This window comes from Chiloscyllium punctatum, chromosome 4 (assembly GCF_047496795.1).
Source record: "Chiloscyllium punctatum isolate Juve2018m chromosome 4, sChiPun1.3, whole genome shotgun sequence".
NCBI lineage: Eukaryota > Metazoa > Chordata > Chondrichthyes > Orectolobiformes > Hemiscylliidae > Chiloscyllium > Chiloscyllium punctatum.
The window spans coordinates 16776303-16796523 of NC_092742.1; the positions used below are offsets into that span (position 1 = coordinate 16776303).

The window sequence follows — 20221 nt, forward strand, 5'->3', positions numbered from 1 at the left end:
ATAGTAGTCAGTAGATTCTTACTTCCAGATATTTATTGAATTTAAATTCCACCATCTGCTATAACAAGACTCAAACACATGCCCCCAGAACTTTATCCGGCTCTCTGGATTAAAAGTCCAGTAATAGTACCACCTAAAATATCTCTTTTGGGGTAGAGGTGACCTGTACAAGGAGGACAGATTGCACCTAAATTGGAAGGGGACTAATATACTGGCAGGGAAATTTGCTAGAGCTGCTCAGGAGGATTTAAACTAGTAAGGGGTGGGGGGGGGGGGGCGGGTGGGTATGGAGCGGTTAGGACTCAGGGAAATGGTGAGGAAAGAGATCGAGCTGAGACTGGTACAATTGAGAACAGAAGCAAGTCGAACAGTCAGGGCAGGAAGGGACAAGGTAGGACTAATAAAGTAAACTGAATTTATTTCAATGCAAGGGGCCTAACAGGGAAGGCAGATGAACTCAGGGCATGGTTAGGGACATGGGACTGGGATGTCATAGCAGTTACAGAAATATGGCTCAGGGATGGGCAGGACTGGCAGCTTAATGTTCCAGGATACAAATGCTACAGGAAGGATAGAAAGGGAGGCAAGAGAGGACGGGGAGTGGCGATTTTGATAAGGGATAGCATTACAGCTGTGCTGAAGGAGGATATTCCCAGAAATACATCCAGGGAAGTTATTTGGCTGGAACTGAGAAATAAGAAAGGGATAATAACCTTATTGGGATTGTATTATAGACCCCCCCAATAGTCAGAGAGAAATTGAGAAACAAACTTTGAAGGAGATCTCAACTATCTATAAGAATAATAGGGTGGTTATGGTAGGGAATTTTAACTTTCCAAACATAGACTGGGACTGCTATAGAATTAAGGGTTTAGATGGAGAGGAATCTGTGAAGTGTGTACAAGAAAATGTTCTGATTTAATATGTAGATGTACCTACTAGAGAAGGTGCAAAACTTGACCTACTCTTGGGAAATAAGGCAGGGCAGGTGACAGAGGTGTCAGTGGGGGAGCACTTTTGGGCCAGCGAGCATAATTGGCAGCACAGTGGTTCAATGGTTAGCACTGCTGCCTCACAGAACCTGGTTCCCAGGTTCGATTCCAGCCTTGGGTGACTGTCTGTGTGGAGTTTGCACATTCTCCCTGTGTCTGTGTGGGTTTGCTCCCACAGTCCAAAGATGTGCAGATGAGGTGAATTGGCCATGCCAAATTGCCCATAGTGTTAGGTGCATTAGTCAGAGGGAAATGGGTCTGGGTGGGTTACTCTTCGGAGGGTCGGTGTGGACTTGTTGAAAAGAAGGACCTGCTTCCACACTGTAGGGAATCTAATCTAAAATAATTCTGTTAGTTTTAAAATAGTGATGGAAAAGGATAGACCAGATCTAAAAGTTGAAGTTCTAAATTGGAGAAAGACCAATTTTGACGGTATTAGGCAAGAACTTTCAAAAGCTGATTGGGGCAGATGTTCACAGTTAAAGGGATGGTTGGAAAATGAGAAGCCTTCAGGAATGAGACAATGAGAACCCAGAAAAAGTATATTCCTGTCAGGGTGAAAGGGAAGGCTGGTAGGTGGAGGGAATGCTGGATGACTAAAGAGATTGAGGGTTTGGTTACGAAAAAGAAGGAAGCGTACATAAGGTATAGACAGGATAGATCGAGTGAATCCTGAGATGAGTAGAAAGGAAGTAGGAATATACTTAAGAGGGAAATCAGGAAGGCAAAAAGGGGACATGAGATAGCTTTGGCAAATAGAATTAAGGAGAATCCAAAGGGTTTTTACAAATACATTAAGGACAAATGGGTAACTAGGGAGAAAATAGGGCCCCTCAAAGATCAGCAAGTCAGCCTTTGTGTGGAGCCGCAGAACATGGGGGAGATACGAAATGAATATTTTGCATCAGTATTTACTGTGGAAAAGGACATGGAAGATATAGACTGTAGGGAAATAAATGGTGACACCTTGAAAAATGTCCATATTACAGAGGAGGAAGTGCTGGATGCCTTGAAACGCATAAAGGTGGATAAATCCCCAGGACCTGATCAGGTGGACCCTAGAACTCTGTGGGAAGCTAGAGAAGTGATTGCTGGGCCTCTTGCTGAGATATTTGTATCATCGATAGTCACAGGCGAGGTGCCAGGAATGTGGAGGTTGGCAAACGTGGTGCCACTGTTTAAGAAGGGTGGTAATGACAAGCCAGGGAACTATAGACTGATGAGCCTGACCTCAGTGGTGGGCAAGTTGTTGGAGGGAATCCTGAGGGACAGGATGTACATGTATTTGGAAAAGCAAGGACTGATAGGAATAGCCAACATGGCTTTGTGCATGGGAAATCATGTCTCACAAACTTGATTGAGTTTTTTGAAGTAGTAACAAAGAGGATTGATGAGGGCAGAGCAGTAGACATGATCTATATGGACTTCAGTAAGGCATTCGACAAGTTCCCCATGGGAGACTGGTTAGCAAGGTTAGATCTCATGGAATACGGGAAGAACTAGCCATCTGGATACAGAACTGTTTCAAAGGTAGAAGACAGAGGGTGGTGGTGGAAGGTCGTTTTTCAGACTGGAGGCCTGCCACCAGTGGAGTGTCACAAGGATCGGTGCTGGGTCCACTACTTTTTGTCATTTACATAAATGATATGGATGCGAGCGTAAGAGGTACAGTTGTAGATGATACCAAAATTGGAGGTGTGGTGGACAGTGAAGAAGGTTACCTCAGATTACAATGGGATCTTGATCAGATGGGTCAGTGGGCTGAGAAGTGTCAGATGGAGTTTAATTTAGATAAATGAGAGGTGCTGCATTTTGGGAAAGCAAATCTTAGCAGGACTTAATGGTAAGGTCCTAGGGAGTGTTGCTGAACAAAGAGACCTTGGAGTGCAGGTTCATAGCTCCTTGAAAGTGGAGTCGCGGATATGTAGGATAGTGAAGGCGGTGTTTGGTATGCTTTCCTTTGTTATTCAGAGTATTGAGTGCAAGAGTTGGGAAGTCATGTTGCGGCTATACAAGTCATTGGTTAGGCCACTGATGGAATATTGCATGCAATTCTGGTCTCCTTCCTATCAGAAAGATGTGTGAAACTTGAAAGGGTTCAGAAAAGATTTACAAGGATATTGCCAGGGTTGGAGGATTTGACCTATAAGGAGAGGCTGAACAGGCTGGGGCTGTTTTCCCTGGAGCGTCGGAGGCTGAGGGGTGACCTTATGGAGGTTTACAAAATTATGAGGGGCATGGATAGGATAAATAGACAAAGTCTTTTCCCTGGTGTTGGGGATACCAAAACTAGAGGGCGTAGGTTTAGGGTGAGAGGGGAAAGATATAAAAGAGACCTAAGGGGCAACGTTTTCACACAGAGGATGGTAGGTGTATGGAATGAGCTGCCAGAGGAAGTGGTGGAAGCTGGTACAATTGCAACATTTAAAAGGCATTTAGATGGGTTTCTGAATAGGAAGGGTTTGGAGGGATATGGGCTAGGTACTGTCAGGTGGGACTAGATTGGGTTGGGATATCTGGTCGGCATGGACGGGTAGGACCGAAGGGTCTGTTTCCATGCTGTACATCTCTACGACTCTATGACTACCACTAGACCATTGACCCCCCCACCCCCCCCCCCACCTATTAGTACCTATGTATATTTATGATCCCTGGTGCAGAACATGCCCCCACAGTTATTCTCAACTCAAATTGAAGTTACACATCTGGATTTCCTACCATGACAATACCACTTCCATACCTCATCAAAGAAAAGTTATTTGATGATAGGCATAATTTCCAACTCTCCATGTCTGCATAGTTGACAAAGCTCGCATTTTATTGCACAATAATAATACATGCTCTGATGTACATTCAATCAAAAGCAACTTAAACCCTCTGCAATACAGAAATGGAATGAAAGACTGGAATCGTAATTTGAGAAGATTAGTCTAAAATAAATATTATGGATCGGAGTTGGTAATAAATATGTCTTCCGTGATTACACACTTGAATACTGCGATCAACATTCGACCACTGACTGGAGTTCTTAATGAATTTTTATTTAGAATGGTTTCTATGTCTGTAATAAGACACCAACTGAAACATGATTTCAGGCAGTGACAGCAAGTGCAGCAACAGTAGTATTGTTCAAAAAGTATATTGATGCTTTGAGAGCTGCTCCTCTTTTCTGCTCATCACATTTAGCTACAATTATAAACATTTGCAACAAAGAGTAAACATAAAAAGATAATTATACATTGCCCATAATCACACTATTGAGCTTGAAAAATAGGCTTTGATGTATCCTCAAATGCTCAGTATCCAATCTACATACAAATGCCAATCTACAGTACCTTTTGAATTAAGCTCCATAATGTACTACGGGCTAAATACAAAAGGCACTGATCACTATTTTAATGTACTGCATGATGAGAGAATTTTTTGGCAAATTGAGAACAAAGTACAATTTAATTTTTCCCCAACAATTCCACTCTTGTGTCTTGTGGTTCTGTTCACCGAGCTGGGAATTTGTGTTGCAGACGTTTCGTCCCCTGTCTAGGTGACATCCTCAGTGCTTGGGAGCCTCCTGTGAAGCGCTTCTGTGATCTTTCCTCCTCCTGCTGCTTCTGGTTGTCAGTTCCAGCTGTCTGCTGCAGTGGTCGATATATTGGGTCCAGGTCGATATGCTTGTTGATTGAATCAGTGGATGAGTGCCATGCCTCTAGGAATTCCCTGGCTGTTCTCTGTTTAGCTTGTCCTACAATAGTAGTGTTGTCCCAGTCAAACTCATGTTGCTTTTCATCTTGCGTCTTGTGGTATAATGTGGGGCAGAAATTGGTTTGTGTTGTTCATAGTTTTCTGATGTAAATCACGCACAGTGTATGTCAATTCAGCAGTGGGACAATCTGCAGACCCCGTCCATCAGCACTGCTCACACTGTTAAATTTAAATGACTTTCTTCTAAGGTAATATGAAACAGGTATTAAACATCTTTGATGGTCAATTAGAATCCCAAAGGCCGTAAAATTACCATGGGCTGATGAGTAGCAAATCAAAGAATCCCTGCAGTGTGGAAGCAAGCCATTCAGCTTAATGAGCCCCACAGTGATCCTCCAAAGAGCATCCCACCCAGACCCTCCCTACCCAATCACCCTGCATTTCCCATGATTCGTCCACCAAGCCTCACATCCCTGGACACTATGGGCAATTCAGCATGATCAATCCACCCAGCCTGCACGTCTTTCGAGTGTGAGGGGAACCAGAAGCACCCGGAGGAAACCCACACAGACAGATGGAAAACATGCAACCTCCACACAGTCACCCAAGGAATCAGGCCCAGATCCCTGATGCTCTGAGAGAGCAGTGCTAAGAACGGAGCTCTTGTGCTATTTAAGGATTCTTCTGTGGACCATACTATTTCAATAAAATTAATTACTATTTAAATAAAATAATCCTGTTGAATCAGGTGAAGTGAAAATGATTCACCAGACTCAACTATCCTGGCAAATATCTCCCAACCTCTTTATCCCATTGCAGGCACCGTTCCAATCCAGCCATGACCAACTCATCTCTTGATCAAAACTCCTCAAGCAGCCCATAATTTCTCAGGGAGACGGGAGACTTCAAACAGATTCTCCCACTATTGAACTGAGTCCCAGGAAACAAATTATGGTCAACTTTGTCATGTAGTTTCACACCGTGCTGAATCTGAAACAAGTTCAGAGCAAAAATAAACCTGTGAATAAACCAGAACTCTGTAGGGAAGAGATTGCCGGGCCACTTGCTGAGATATTTGTATCATCGATAGTCACAGGTGAGGTGCTGGAAGACTGGAGGTTGGCTAACTTGGTGCCACTATTTAAGAAAGTTGGTAAGGAAAAGCCAGGGAACTATAGACCGGTGAGCCTGACATCAGTGGTGGGCAAGTTGCTGGAGGGAATCCTGAGGGACAAGATGTACATGTATTTGACAAGGCAAGGACTGATTAGGGATAGTCAGCATGGGAAATCATGTCTCATGAACTTGATTGAGTTTTTTTGAAGAAGTAACGAAGAGGATTCATGACGGCAGTGTGGCAGCTATGATCAAGATGGACTTCAGTAAGGCGTTCGGCAAAGTTCCTAATGGGAGACTGGTTAGCATGGTTAGATGCCAGAGAATAGAGGCAGAACTAGCCATACGGATACAGAACTGGCCTGAAGGTAGAAGACAGAGAGTGGTGGTGGAGGGTTGCTTTTCAGACTGGAGGCCTGTGGCCAGTGGAGTGCCACAAGGATCGGTGCTGGGATCACTGCTTTTTGACAATTATATAAATGACTTGGATTTGAACATAGGAGGTATAGTTAGTAAAGTTTGCAGATGACACCAAGTTTGGAGGTGTCGTGGACAGCGAGAAGGTTACCTCAGATTACAGCGGGATCTTGATCAGATGGGGCAATGGACCAAGGAGAGGCAGATGGAGTTTAATTTAGATAAATGCAAGGTGCTGTATTTTAGAACAGCAAATCAGAGCAGGACTGAAATGTAATGGTAAGGTTCTAGGGAGTTGATGAACAAAAAGACGTTGGAGTGCAAGTTCATATTTTCTTGAAAGTGGAGTCGCAGGTAGATAGCATAGTGAAGACAGCATCTGGAATGCTTTCCTCTATTGCTCAGAGCATTGAGTATAGGAGTTGGGAGGTCAAGTTGCAGCTGCCCATGGCCATTGATTAGGCCATTTTTGGAATATTGCATGCAATTCTGCTCTCCTTCCTATCAGAAGGATGTTGTGAAACTTGAAAGGTTTCAGCTAAGACTAACAAGGATGTTGCTAGGGTTGGAGGATTTGAGTGATAGGGAGAGGTTGAATAGGCTGGAGCTGTTTTCCCTGGGGAGTCGGAGGCTGAGGGGTGACCTTATAGAGTTTTTATCTGATCCATGAGGAGCATGGATAGGAGAAATAGACATGGCATTTTCCCTGGGGTGGAGGAGTCCAGAACCAGAGGGCATTGGTTTAGGGTGAGAGGGGAAAGATTTAAAAGGGACCTATGAGGCAACTTTTTCACACAGAGGTGTGTGTATGGAATGAGCTGCCAGAGGAAGTGGTGGAGGCTGATACAATTACAGCATTTAAAAGGTATCTGGATGGGTTTCGAGGGATATGGGCCAAGTGCTGGCAAATGAGATTAGATTAGGTTGGGATACCTGGTTGGCATGGACAAGTTGGACCGAAGGGTTTGTTTCCATGTTGTACATCTCTATGACTCTCTGACTCTTGAATTCAGTAAGTTAAGGTATTTCTTTGTTTTGTAAAATATTGTTACATTACTGCAATTTATTTGCCAGAAGTACATAGCATAAAAAAATCTCCTGTTTTACTACACAAAAATGTGCATCCTTATTTCACTGTAAGTACAATAACATTATACTCTAAAATATGACTTATTAATTATCTTATAAAATTTAGGTGAATCCTTTTAAGGCTACAATATCTAACCGACTTCATTAATCTAACGTACCCATCACTGGGATTAATTACTGCTACTCAGGCTAAACACCAAAATTCTGGTTTAATTCATGAAAGTGTAATTTCAGAGCCTGCAGACATTGTGGCGCTAGTATTTTCTAATCCTGGAGTTTTTCCTATTTTAAGTGTGGTTCATAAATTTGCATTTGGCAATGACACCATGAAATACAGAACGTGCATGCATGTGTGGAGTTCCTAGTAATATAACCCAGTGTAAAAGCATACCTATTAGTGACTATTTAACCAGTGTCAACTGTCATTTTAAAAATTCCAGTTCACTGATGTTCTTTAGGGAAGGACACCTGCTGTAATTACCCAGTGTGACCTGAAGGCCATCCAGATCTACAGCAATGTAATCAATTCTTAACTGACCTTTGGGCAATGAGGGCTGGATAATAAACCACAAACCAGTATTACAAACCAGCCATTCGGCCAACCAAGCTAACCATAGCAATAGAAACCATGAATGAATAAATAAATAGACAAACCCAAAATGGAATATTAACCAGGGTGCAGTCATCCAACTATTTTGCATCGATGCAAAACTGACCTTAATGAATATATGAAAGTTAACCTGTGCCTCTGACTTTTAGGTCTATTACAGTGGAAGGTGTCAAGATTGTTTTAGACATCGTGTGAGGAGCAGATTAAAAATATGCATTTGGATTACCACTCTGAGGCAGGAGAAGCCAGGAGGCAGAAAACTTCGCTACACTTGGGCATTTACAGTTCTGCTGCAGGTGTACTGTGAGCCTATAATGTCTATGTACCTTAAATAATCAATTCCTAAATGCAAAACTCTCATAAAAGTGAAATAGAGACATGTGCGTACAGATCTCTTTTGGTCAATCACACATAGGCAGTCAAAGAAAAAAAAGCGGTAAAGTGAGATGTTTGCTATTTCCTGATAGTTTTTAACCACTGAAGGTTAATTGACACCCAAATGTAATTCTACTCTGTCCAGCTGGACAATGGTTAATGAAACTACAACCTTATTTACCCGAACAGTTGATTTTATGTGCAACAACATCATGGTAGATGGTTTTTGCTGGAGAGAAAAGCATTTAGAAATAAAAAGCTGCAGAAGTCACATTATTTGTGGCATTTGCCTTCAACATAATTTGGTTCAAGCCTGGAGTTGTGAATAAAGCAATTTCTGTCGTATTTAAAGAAGAGTGTTTATTCCAATTGGTCAAACCCTTCTGAAAATATTGATAAGTTTTACCTTAGCTCAACTATTCTCGGGCTTTGTGGTCAAGTCAGAAATTGTCAACAGTCAACATTTGTAGAAGCCTTTCATGCTGCAGAGGAAATCCATGATTATATGAAGGAAACCAATAAAGTTGTTCCTTTGGTTCAAATATTCTGGACATGTATAATTTAAACATTGTGAAAGAGAGTCATGAAATCGGAGGTTTAGTCGTGAACTCCAAGGTTGAAATACCCAACTGAGAAAAAAAAACAGTTGTATAAGTTTACACATTTGTACTGGGGGTGGGGTGGTCAGTTAGCTGGACAGCAGATTTGAGAAGCAGAGTAGCACCAATAGTGTGGGTTCAGTTCCTGTACTGGCTGAGGTTATCATGAAGGATTCTCCTTCCCAATCTCGCCCTTCATTTGAGATGTGATAACTCTCAGATTAAACCATCAGCAGTTGCCTCTCTCAAATGAGATAGCTGCCCCTCAGTACAGTCGGACTATGGAAACTTTATCATTCATATCATGTATTTATATATATTATTGTTTCCTTTCTAAAGTTGGTATTCTTGCATTCCAGTACTGATGACTGCAAGGCAAAAGAAACTTTGATTGAATGTCTCATTTTAATAATGTTTAAGTTATGTCCTGCCAAGCAATAATTTCCATACATGCTTCTATTGCCACAGGTAAAAAAAATTCTAGCTACATATCATGTCTCTGATTGTGTCCTCCCTTATTGATAGCCAGCCTTGCAACAATATCTGTTCGACATTCCATCAGCATGCATCAACATAACAATGTAATTAAGTTCTAAACAAGCATTTGCAAATGACAGGTTTAAAATGTTTAGATCAAGTAAACTGAAGATTCAGCAACACTTCCCAATTTATATTGAGTTGGTATGCAGAGAATAAAGAACTGTCAAATATTTATGTCATCCACAGAACCTCTGCCCATTAAAAGAAAGTAAATATCAGAGATAAATAGCCTATTAATTATAAGTAGGGCTAATGATGAACTTCTGCTATCCTCTGAGACTCAATATCGATGCCAAGATTAACAGAAGACCAGTGATGATGGAATAAAAATATTTTCCATCCAAATTATCCTTGTCCTTGTTTTAGTGTTCCTGCACATGGCTCAGTAGCCTAGTAATCCTGGCCCATCAGACCATCATCCGTGTGTGTGGGCCAAGACTACGAATCGCTGTAGGCAATAGGACTTAACAGCTGCCTTAAGCTAGTTCTCAGCAATTCTGTACAATGGCCTTGATTGTTCAATAACAATTCTCACCTGGATTAATAGTTGCTCTGTAAGTTTTTTTACACTAAAAGACTCTGAGAAGAAATTACATCGTAAAAATATGAACAGTTATGTTGGCAATAAATACCATTGGTCCTTTAAACATTTCATTTTGATATTGCGCACTCCAAGTCAATACCAAAATAAGAGCAAGTGAATTATTCATGCAAGACATTCCTTATCAAACTGATGACAAGTCTAGGTGTGCTATCCTTGAAGCACGTCTTTAGCTCATAAACCATGGAAACAGAAGCAAAAAGGAGTTTAAGGGTAAAAAGGTAAATCTCGGGTTCATACAGTTCCTTTGGGTTTTTCCATTCTCTCTGCCATGAGGTACTAAATGAACTACTTGGATGATTCCAATGAAAGGTCAAATCAATAATTTCCCTCCATTTTCTCTTAGAAACAAAACTACAAAGACTGCTGGACTGCAGCATATTGAAAGAGGGTTGTATAGCTGGACGAGTAATCCAGAAGCCAAGTGGATGTATGATCCGGAGCCATCGGTTCAACTCCCATCAAGGCCAAAGAGAATTTAAATTCAGCTAATTAAGGAAATCTGGAATAAAAAAATTGGCAGCAGCCAAAGCAACTGTGAGGTCTAGCACAGTGCCATCAAAACCCAACGCGTTGAATAATGCTTTTTCAGAAAATAAACCTACAGCGCTAATCTTGTTTATCTGCTAGGTAACTCCAGAGCCAACAGTAATACAATTGACTTATAACTGCCCTTTGAAATGGTCTGGTGTATACAAGCAGAAGGCTGGAAGAACAGAGCAAGCCAGGCAGCAGCAGGAGGTGGAAAAGTCAACATTTCGGGTGTAACCCTTCTTCAGGAAGATCTAGCAAACTATTAATGCTGCCTAAACTGTTTGCACAAAATTTCAAAGAGGTGACACACCACCTTCTCAAGGACAGTTAGGGATGAGCAATAAATGCTTGTTTACCAGTGATGCTCCGATCACAGAATAGTTATAAGCACACAAGGCCAGTCAGCCACTGTGTCTACGCTGGCTCTCCTACTGAGCAACACACTCAATGCTATTCACCTACCCTCTGTCATAATTGTCATTTATCTCAAGAGGGTTGGAATGTAAAAGCAGCGATGTGCTACTGAGACTTTGTGAAGCTCTGGTTAGGCCCTATTTAGAATACTATGTCCAATTTTGGGCCCCACACTTCAGGAAGGACATACTGCCACTGGAGCATATCCAGTGGAGATTCACACAGACGATCCATGGAATGGTAGGCCTAAGGATCTTGGGCTGAGGATCTTGGGATTGTATACATTAGAGTTTAGAAGGTTGAGGGGAGATCTAATAGAAACTTACAAGATAATGCATGGCTTAAAAGAGTGGACCCTGGGAATTTGCTTCCATCCAGCAGGGATACTAGGACCTAAGGGCACAGCCTTAGAATTAGAGGGGGTCAATCTAAAATAAAAATGAGGAGACATTTCTTCAGCCAGACAGCGGTGGGCCTGTGGAATTCATTGCCACGGAATGCAGTGGAGGCCGAATGTCAAATGTCTTTAATGCAGAGATTGATAAATTCTTAATTCCACAAGGAATTAAGGGACATGGGCAGAGTGCGGATAAATGGTGTTGAAATGCCTATCAGCCATGATTGAATAGTGGAGTGGTCTCGATGTCTCGAATGTCCTTACTTCCACTCATATGTCTTATGGTCTTATAATCCTGCACATTCTTCCTTTACAGATAATGAGTCAAGTTCCTCCAATATCTCAAGTCATCCTGACTCATCATTTTCTTCTGTAGTGTATCCCAGATCCCAACCACTCACCGAGTTAGAAAGACTCGGTCTCATGTCTCCTTTGTTTATATTGCCAGTTACTTTAAATCCATGTGCTCTCATTCACCATCCTTCTTCCAGCAGAAACAGTTTTTCACTATCTACTCTGCCCAGACTCCACGAGTTTCTATCCTTTCTCCTCTCAGGTTTCTCGGCTCCAAGAAAAAACAGAGACCTAACTTTCTCAAGTTATTTACCTAACTTATTACCCATTAATCAATGTTCTGAGAGTTGCCATTGAGCAAATAGTCAACTGGATTCACCACCAAAATACAGTGGCCATAAGAACAGGTCAAAGGCCGGGAATAGAGGGGCAATCAACTCATCTCCTGACCACCAAAGCCTATCCCCCATCTACAAGGCACAAGTCCATAGTGGGATGGAATACGAACCACTTACTTAGATGGGTGCAGCTCCAATAACACTAAAGAAACTCGATGCCATCCCAAACAAAGCAGCCCGCTTGCCTGGCAGCACATCCACAAACATCCACTCCCTCTACCACTGACGCTCACTAGCAGCAGTGTGTACTATCTGCAAGATGCACTTCAGAAATTCACCAAAGATACTTAGACAGCAACTTCCAAACTGATGATTGCTTCTATCTTGAAGAACAGAGCAGCAGCTTCATGGGAACACCACCACCTGCAAGTTCCCTACTGAGCCACTCACCATCCGAACATGGAAATACATCGCCATTCCTTCACATTCGCTGGATCAAAATTCTGGAATTCCCTCCCTATTGGCATTGTGGATCTACCTACAGCATGTAGACCACAGTAATTCAAGAAAGCAGTTCACCATCACCTTCTCAATGAGGAGCATAAATACTGGCAAGCCAGTAACGTCCACATCCCATGATTGAATTAACGAAAAGTTCCTCATCGCTGGAATCACTCCAGTGGACCATCCTTTGAGTGAATTTTTCTAATAAAAAGAATGAGCTGGAGTCAATGCCAACTTTGCAGGCCGATAAGACCACAAGATATAGAAGCAGAAGTAGACCATTCTGCCCATCAAGTTTGCTCTACCATTCAATGAGGTTGATAATCCTTAATTCTACTTTCTGCTTTTTTCTCATAACACTGGATCTCCTAACTGATTAAAACTCTGTCCATCTCATGAATATACTTAAGGAGCCAGCCTCAATACCTGAGAGAAGAATTCCATAGATTCACAACTCTCTGAGAAAACAGATTCCTCCTATCTTCTGTCCAGATCCTGATCTAATGGAATGCCTCCTCTCATTCCTAAATGCAAGAGGTGATTATTTGTGTTTCAAACCAAAGGGTTAGTGTGGTGGCTCAGTGGTTAGTACTGTAGCCTCTCAGCATCTGGGAACCTGGTTTGATCCCAGACTTGGAAAGCTGTCTGCATGAAGTTTGTGTGTGTGTTCCTCCCACAGACCAAAGATGTGCATGCCATGCTAAATTGCCCACATTGGTCAGGGATGTGTAGGTTAGGTACATTAGTCAGGGGAAAATGTAGTGTAGCAGGGGAATTGGGATACAGCATGGAAACAGACCCTTCGGTCCAACCTGTCCATGCCGACCAGATATCCCAACCCAATCTATCCCACCTGCCAGCACCCAGCCCATTTCCCTCCAAACCCTTCCTATTCATATACCCATCCAAATGCCTCTAAAATGTTGCAATTGTACCAGCCTCCACCACTTCCTCTGACAGCTCATTCCATACACGTACCACCCTCTGCTTGAAAACGTTGCCCCGTAGGTCTCTCTTATATCTTTCCCCTCTCACCCTAAATCTATGCCCTCTAGTTTTGGACTCCCCGACCCCAGGGAAAAGACTTTGTCTATTTATCCTATCCATGCCCCTCATAATTTTGTAAACCTCCATAAGGTCACCCCTCAGCCTCCGATGCTCCAGGGAAAACAGCCCCAGCCTGTTCAGCCTCTCCTTATAGGTCAAATCCTCCAACCCTGGCAGCATCCTTGCAAATCTTTTCTGAACCCTTTCAAGGTTGGTGTGGACTTGCTGCCCGAAGAGCCTGTTTCCACACTGTAACGATTCTATGATTCCAAGGTGTATTCTTTAAAAGAAAACTACCCAATTATTGTCTCTTAACAAAAATCAAATTAAGGTTCTTCTACTTAAGGTGATGGGCTTTCCAATGCTTGATGCTGCACTCCCTGGCGCGCCTCGCCATCACTCCTCTACCCCCACTCCTCACCCGCGGGATCGGGAGCGCGCTACCCGGGCGCTCCTGTCACGCGCCGGGAGCGCGCTCCGTACAAAACACAAACACAAGCAGACAACCGGCGGGCCCGAGACAAGCAGCATCGCCCATTCCACTGAGGAAAGAAATAATGCAGCAGACAGAGGTAGGAAAACTGCAGACGTGCACCTTTGACAGAAAGCTACCCACTCTCCCACCCACCCCTCGGGGCACGCTGCATCCAAATAGGAAAACACATAGACCAAAACTAAACATCCAGGTCCCCTCAGTTTTTTTTAAGGGGGAGGGGGCGCATCTTTCCTCCCAAGCCCAGAGCTCCTCGTTGCCAAACATTCCCATAAAGTTTTCACTCAACCGTGTCCCGCTGTTCCCAAAAACGTGAAGCAGACGGATTCAACCCGAAAGACCACCGCCTCCCTCCCCCTGACTTCACCCCGAATTCCCCTCTTCCCTCTCTGAGATTTGTCGGGAAAGAGCCAGTTCTCTCGGTGATGGGATACCCGACCGAGGCCGAATGTCAACTTTTGTATATATTTTCCTCTCTGTACGGGGGGGAGCTAAAAACACGTCAGGTTCAGGAACTGAACTGGATCGAAGACAAAATATAGGCATCTGCTATTGTCAGACCCTGAATGGCCTGTACACTTAGAGCTGCCGGAGTGGCTCATAGACCCATTCTATTCGCCCGATTGTATCATACTCTTACCCGGGCTGAGCTTCTGTGGTGCAATGGTAATGTCGCTACTTCTAAACAAGGCAGACTGGGTTCAAGTCTCACATCCTTCACAAAGCACATAATACCATCCCTGAGTTAGCCGATCCGGTAAATATCGACTGCTCACATTTAAGGCTATTTCGCTGTCCCTCGCCTCCACAGCAAATGGTTTATCTTTATATATATATTATATATATAAAACATCATTAATGGCAACTCCCTGCAGGCTATAATTTTATGTACAGCTTGTGAAATGAATATTAGATCACATCACTGCCTGCCTGACTAGGTATTCATGTAGTAATCATGTAGACACCTATATGTTCAAATGCACTATTTGAATCTGAAGATGGGTCACTGGACTCGAAACGTTAACCTTGCCTTTTCCCACAGATGCTGCCAGACCTGCTGAGGTTCTCCTGCAATTTCGATTTTTGGATTTTTTTTCCCTCTGCCTGAGAACCGCTCTGCCTCTTTGAGATAAAAAAAAGTTACGCTTCAACGACTCGACGGTACACTCTCCCCCTCCCCAAGAAACAATTTCTGCCATTTCGCCAGCTGCGTTGCATTTTTGTTTATTTTTTTTCCGCGAACACTGACATTTAGCGTTCACGAGAAGCCAAGTGCAATTAAATTTCATCTTCTGTGATGGAGATGCAAAATCGACGCTGGGTTGCTGGGGAGGATGAGATGGTGAATACGTCGTCGACAAAGCTTTTCAATATGGTTAAATCCTTGTTTTGGTTGGGGGGGGGGTGGTGTGGGACTCAGTCGACGTGTTATTTTGTTACCCCTCCAACCCCTCCTTCCAATCTCTGATTAAATAATCGGCGTTTGCTAAACATTCCGATTTAAAACGGCGACAGTGAAACCAGATGTGTACAGACAACACACTGGAGAGCGCACACACACTGGGGCGTTCACTTGATAGCCCCAAACATACACAACCATAATTCAAAGGCTATTTCGTTTACTTCAGACATTGTGCATCATCGCTGCCCGCTAACTAACCCTAACGCCTATCCCAACAGTGGAATTCTAAAACTTAGTCATCCATAAACCCGGAGTAATTCGCAAAATATGCCCAGTCAATACTTGGTTTAAAAAAACAAAAATACTCCCAGATGATGCAATTTAATCCTTCTGAACCCCCCGCCCGCCCGCACCATTTCCAGTTCAGCTAATACCGGCCCTAAATAAAAGCAGACCAACTTTTCATTAAAGTCTGAGGCAATTCAGAAATGTATTTTTGCAACAAAAAAAGGGTGTAGTTGTGGTCGAGTGTCCCTCCCTCTCAGCTCGGGGTCTCAGGTTGAAGTGCCACCTGCTCCCGACCTACGTTGTAACATCTCTGAATAGGAAAAAGTGTGTGTGTGGGGGGGGGGGGGGGGGGATGAACACAGAGAGGGGCGAAAGAACACAGGCTCCCAGGGGTGGAGGTCAGCACATGGCAGTAGAAAAGGGGCGTTTGGAAGAGGTTAACGATTATAGCGGCACATCCCCAGCGGATGGACAGGATCTATCCCGGGAATCTCGCACTTACCCTCTAACCTCACTTGGAGATCGGTTGGGTGGTTGAGTGAAGCCAAGTGTGGGTTCAACTCTGAACTTCACCGGCTGGAGGACTTTCCTACTCAACCTCTCCCCTGGCCTGAGGTTAGCCCTCAGGATTAACCACCGGCAATTGTGTCTCCCCCCCATAACAGAGAAGCCCTATGGGCTGAGAAGACTCCTATGTTATTTGGAGGAAGGATTTCTATCCTGGAGAAGATCCCGCTCTTTACAAATGAAGGCTTAAACGGGCACACACACACAAAACCAAATATTCCACCTCTGTTTGCAATCCCGGTGCTGTTGCCCGCACTGTTTTGTCTCAGTTTCTGGTTATTATGTCGGCATATTATTCTCTGTCCCATCTCCTATCTCTCTCTCTCTATGGATATGGCTATAAATGTCCACTTTAATCTTTCACTGCGTAAACGTTTCAGAACCTCGTTCAATTTCCAGCTGCAATTTTTGCAACAATTTCAAAATAAAAGAGCTCAAGCTCCAGGTGTGAATCTCCAGAGAAAACAAAACGCAAACATTTTCCTGCATCGAAATATAAAAGCACACGAGTGTTCGGTGGTGGGGGGGGGGGGAAGAATAAATGGGGGGGGGGGGAAGAATAAATAGGGGGATGGGCCGGGGGGGGGGGTGAGAATAAATAGGGGGATGGGCCGGGGGGGGGGAGAATAAATGGGGGGGGGGGGGTGTGGTAGCGAAGAGTTTTAATTCCAGTTTTAATTCAGTTTTAATTCCCCCACACTTGTATGGCAGAACGCGGAGCAACTTTAAAGCGCGCAGGCAGGAATTTATAAATAAAACAAATAAAGTCAGAAAGAGCCCGCGACGCATCCGCGATAAAGTTGGCTTGACCTCTGTCAATGATCACCAAGGGCGAAACGAGAACCTCCCCCCCCCCCCCCCACACACACACACACAACCCCTTAACCACGACCCCCGGAGGGAAAGTTGATGCAATTTTCGCCCCCACACCATCACGTTTTACTATGGCACGTTGTCGGTTTTTTTCCCCCCCAGACCAGATGATTTGAGTAACATTTGGCGCGATTATAAACCAGGTTCTGTCGCCGGGCGGGGGGTGCTAACGGCGCCGTGGACTGGGTTCTATCAAGGAGAAAGAAGCTAAAACGGATGTGTGTGTGAGAGAGACAGTGATACAGTCAGACTGACAATCACTGAATTGTTACAGCGGTTACAGTGGACCATTCGGTCCACACTGACCGCACCGTTTCTACGCCCTAGTGCCAACCTTCTGCTTTCCTCCCAAATCTAGCGTCAAACATCACTAATATCTGTAACAAAAAACACACACACACAAAAACGCGGTCTCTGGTTTAGCTTCAGCTTTCCAGCATCCACAGCTCTCTGCTTATCCACTGCTTTCTTCAGCTCCCAGCCCTTACTACATCCCCATGTATTTTCTTAAAGTCTGATCTCATTTGCCGCCTCTTTCTGAATTTCTCCTACACAAGTCCCTCAATAAATCCGGAAAGGCTGAAAGCTGTGCACTTTAAGATAGATCACTTGGCCCCCGGCAGGTCAAAGTAATCGGACTGTGCGGTCGATATGATGACTGGGATCCACGCCGACTTTACTTTGCAGTGTCACCGGGAGGGGGCTAACGAATATCGTTATTGCTTAGCACACAGTCCCTCCCCACACTTTCAACAAACCAACGAAACACAGCAGCAAATCTCTCCTCCTCCACAGACGCTGGCTGACCTGCTGACAATTTCAGGCAATGGTCTTACATTTCAGACTCGAAGCGGCAATCTGTTCATTTACACTCTGCATTCTGGGGAGGCAGGAAATGTCACAATTTATGTGACTCCAATTCCACCCTACCCACCCCAAAAGGTATTCGATGGTCCACCTCAGTCGCAGGCGAGAATTTAACACTGGTGCCTTATTCCCAGACAACACGAGAAAACGCCAGTGCACGAACCGGCTGGTTAAGTGCAAGCAGAAAGAATTTCATTTCATTTCCTCTATCCCAAAATCGTACCTTGCAGGACTTGTCCCGGACAGACCTTCACTCTCACACGCACACATGCACAGATACACAAGTCCAATCCGATTCCTTCCGTTAAATCCCTTCCGATGGCGAGATCGATTCCGAGTGGGGTTGAACGCCTGGAGATGTCCCAGTAGCTGTGGGAGATACTGGCAGTTCAGCTACAGAGAGAGAGAGAGAGATGGGAACGAGAGAAGAAGAGAGAAAAAAAACACGGCAGCCCTGCTCTCTCTCTCTCTCTCTTTCCCTGTGTGTATGTGTGTGTCTGTCTCTCTTTTCCCTTTCTGCTGCAGACTCCTCGCGTCACGATTCCCCCTCCCTGTCTTTGCCCTGGTATTCCGGCTTATGGCAGCCCTTCGTCAAAGCAAGTCAGAGTTTGGCATCTCCACACAGCGTCTAAACCCCGCCCTGCACACCGCCGACAGCACCATTTAAAAAGGAAACGGCCTTTTGCTTTATGATGCTCTCCAGAGAGAGAGAGAATCTCCGGCCGGCCGTATCAAAGCAGACGGCTGTGTAGAAATGTGCTGTTTATTTTTTTTAAGTGGGGGGGGAGGTGTGAGACAATTTCTCCATTTCTTGGGAAAGCTGTACATTTCACTGCTGAACGCAGCGAACAGTTTGAAACGGGGTTCGAAGAATCAAGAGGTGGAATTGAAGACTGAATGTTCACTTAAGAAGTTTGAAAGATGAGTTTGCTGGTCCTTCAGTCACATCATAGTCGAGTTGTTCCCACAATTCAATGCACCCACCTTAAATCCACATTGGCTCCAGGGGGACAGAAGAGGAGCAAATCATTGGGCCCAGTCATGTCTGTTCCACCATTTAGTATGGTTCTATCTCAATGCCATTCTGCTACCCTCCGCACCAACCCCCTTTACTTAGATTACTTACAGGGTGGAAACAGGCCCTTCGGCCCAACAAGTCCACACCGACCCTCCGAAGAGCAGCCCACCCAGACCCATTCCCGTACATTTACCCCTTCACCGAACACTACGGGCAATTTAGCGTGGCCAATTCACCTGACCTGCACGTCTTTGGACTGTGGGAGGAAACCAGAGCACCCGGAGGAAACCCACGCAGACACGGGGAGAATGTACAAACTCCACACAGACAGTGGCGGGAATTGAACCCGGGTCTCTGGCGCTGTGAGGCAGCAGTGCTAACCACTGTGCCACCGTGCCGCCCAAAGTGTCTGCTTAAAGTCTGATCTCATTTGCCGCCTCTTTCTGAATTTCTCCTACACAAGTCCCTCAATAAATCGCGAAAGGCTGAAAGCTGTGCACTTTAAGATAGATCACCGGAGGGAATCGAAGTGTCCAGAAATCTCTCTCTCTCTATTAAACATGTTCAGTGACTTGGCCTTCGCAGCTGTCTGTGGTAGAGAATTCCAAAGTTTCACAAAAAAATTATCCTCATCTCGGTCCTAACTGCCCTACCTCATATCATGAGACCACAACCCTCCCTGAGTCCATAGACAGAGGAAGCATCATCCTATATTGAGTCTTCCACCTCTATCAAAATCTTAGACACTTCCATAAGATTCTGTCTCATGAGGAGGTGATGGCCTAGTGGTCTTACCACCAGACATTAATCCAGAGCCAGGTAATGTTCTAGGGATCTTGGTCTGAACCACCCTTGGCAGATGGTGGAATTTGAATTCAATAAAAATCTGGAATTAAGGGTTTAATGATGACAATGAATTAATTGCCAATTGTTGGGGGGGGGGGGGGGATCCCATCTGGTTCACTAATGCCCTTTAGGGAAAGAAATCTGCCATCTTTACCTGATCTGGCCTACATGTGACCCAAGGCCCACAGCAACGTGGTTGACTGTTTACTGCCCTCTGGGCAATTAGTGATGGGCAATGACTGCTCCCCTAGCTAGTGACACGCACACCCCACAAACCAAAAAAAACCTTGTCAATCTAATC

At 44.3% G+C, this 20221-nt stretch overlaps 1 protein-coding gene across 31 annotated transcripts in view; it reads right to left on the reverse strand.

Moving 5' to 3' along the window:
* nrxn3a (neurexin 3a) overlaps positions 1-18675 on the reverse strand; it is a 2037428-nt gene extending 2018753 nt beyond the window's left edge. For 10 of the 31 annotated variants that reach the window (XR_011960406.1, XR_011960405.1, XM_072568149.1 and 7 more), the window contains exon 1: positions 18280-18674. The gene's annotated coding sequence lies outside the window, so the exon portion shown is untranslated. Of the gene's footprint in view, positions 1-18279 lie in introns of all 31 variants that reach the window. The other 21 variants (XM_072568129.1, XM_072568125.1, XM_072568128.1 and 18 more) reach the window with 4 other exon arrangements.
* Positions 18676-20221: the final 1546 nt, after the last annotated feature.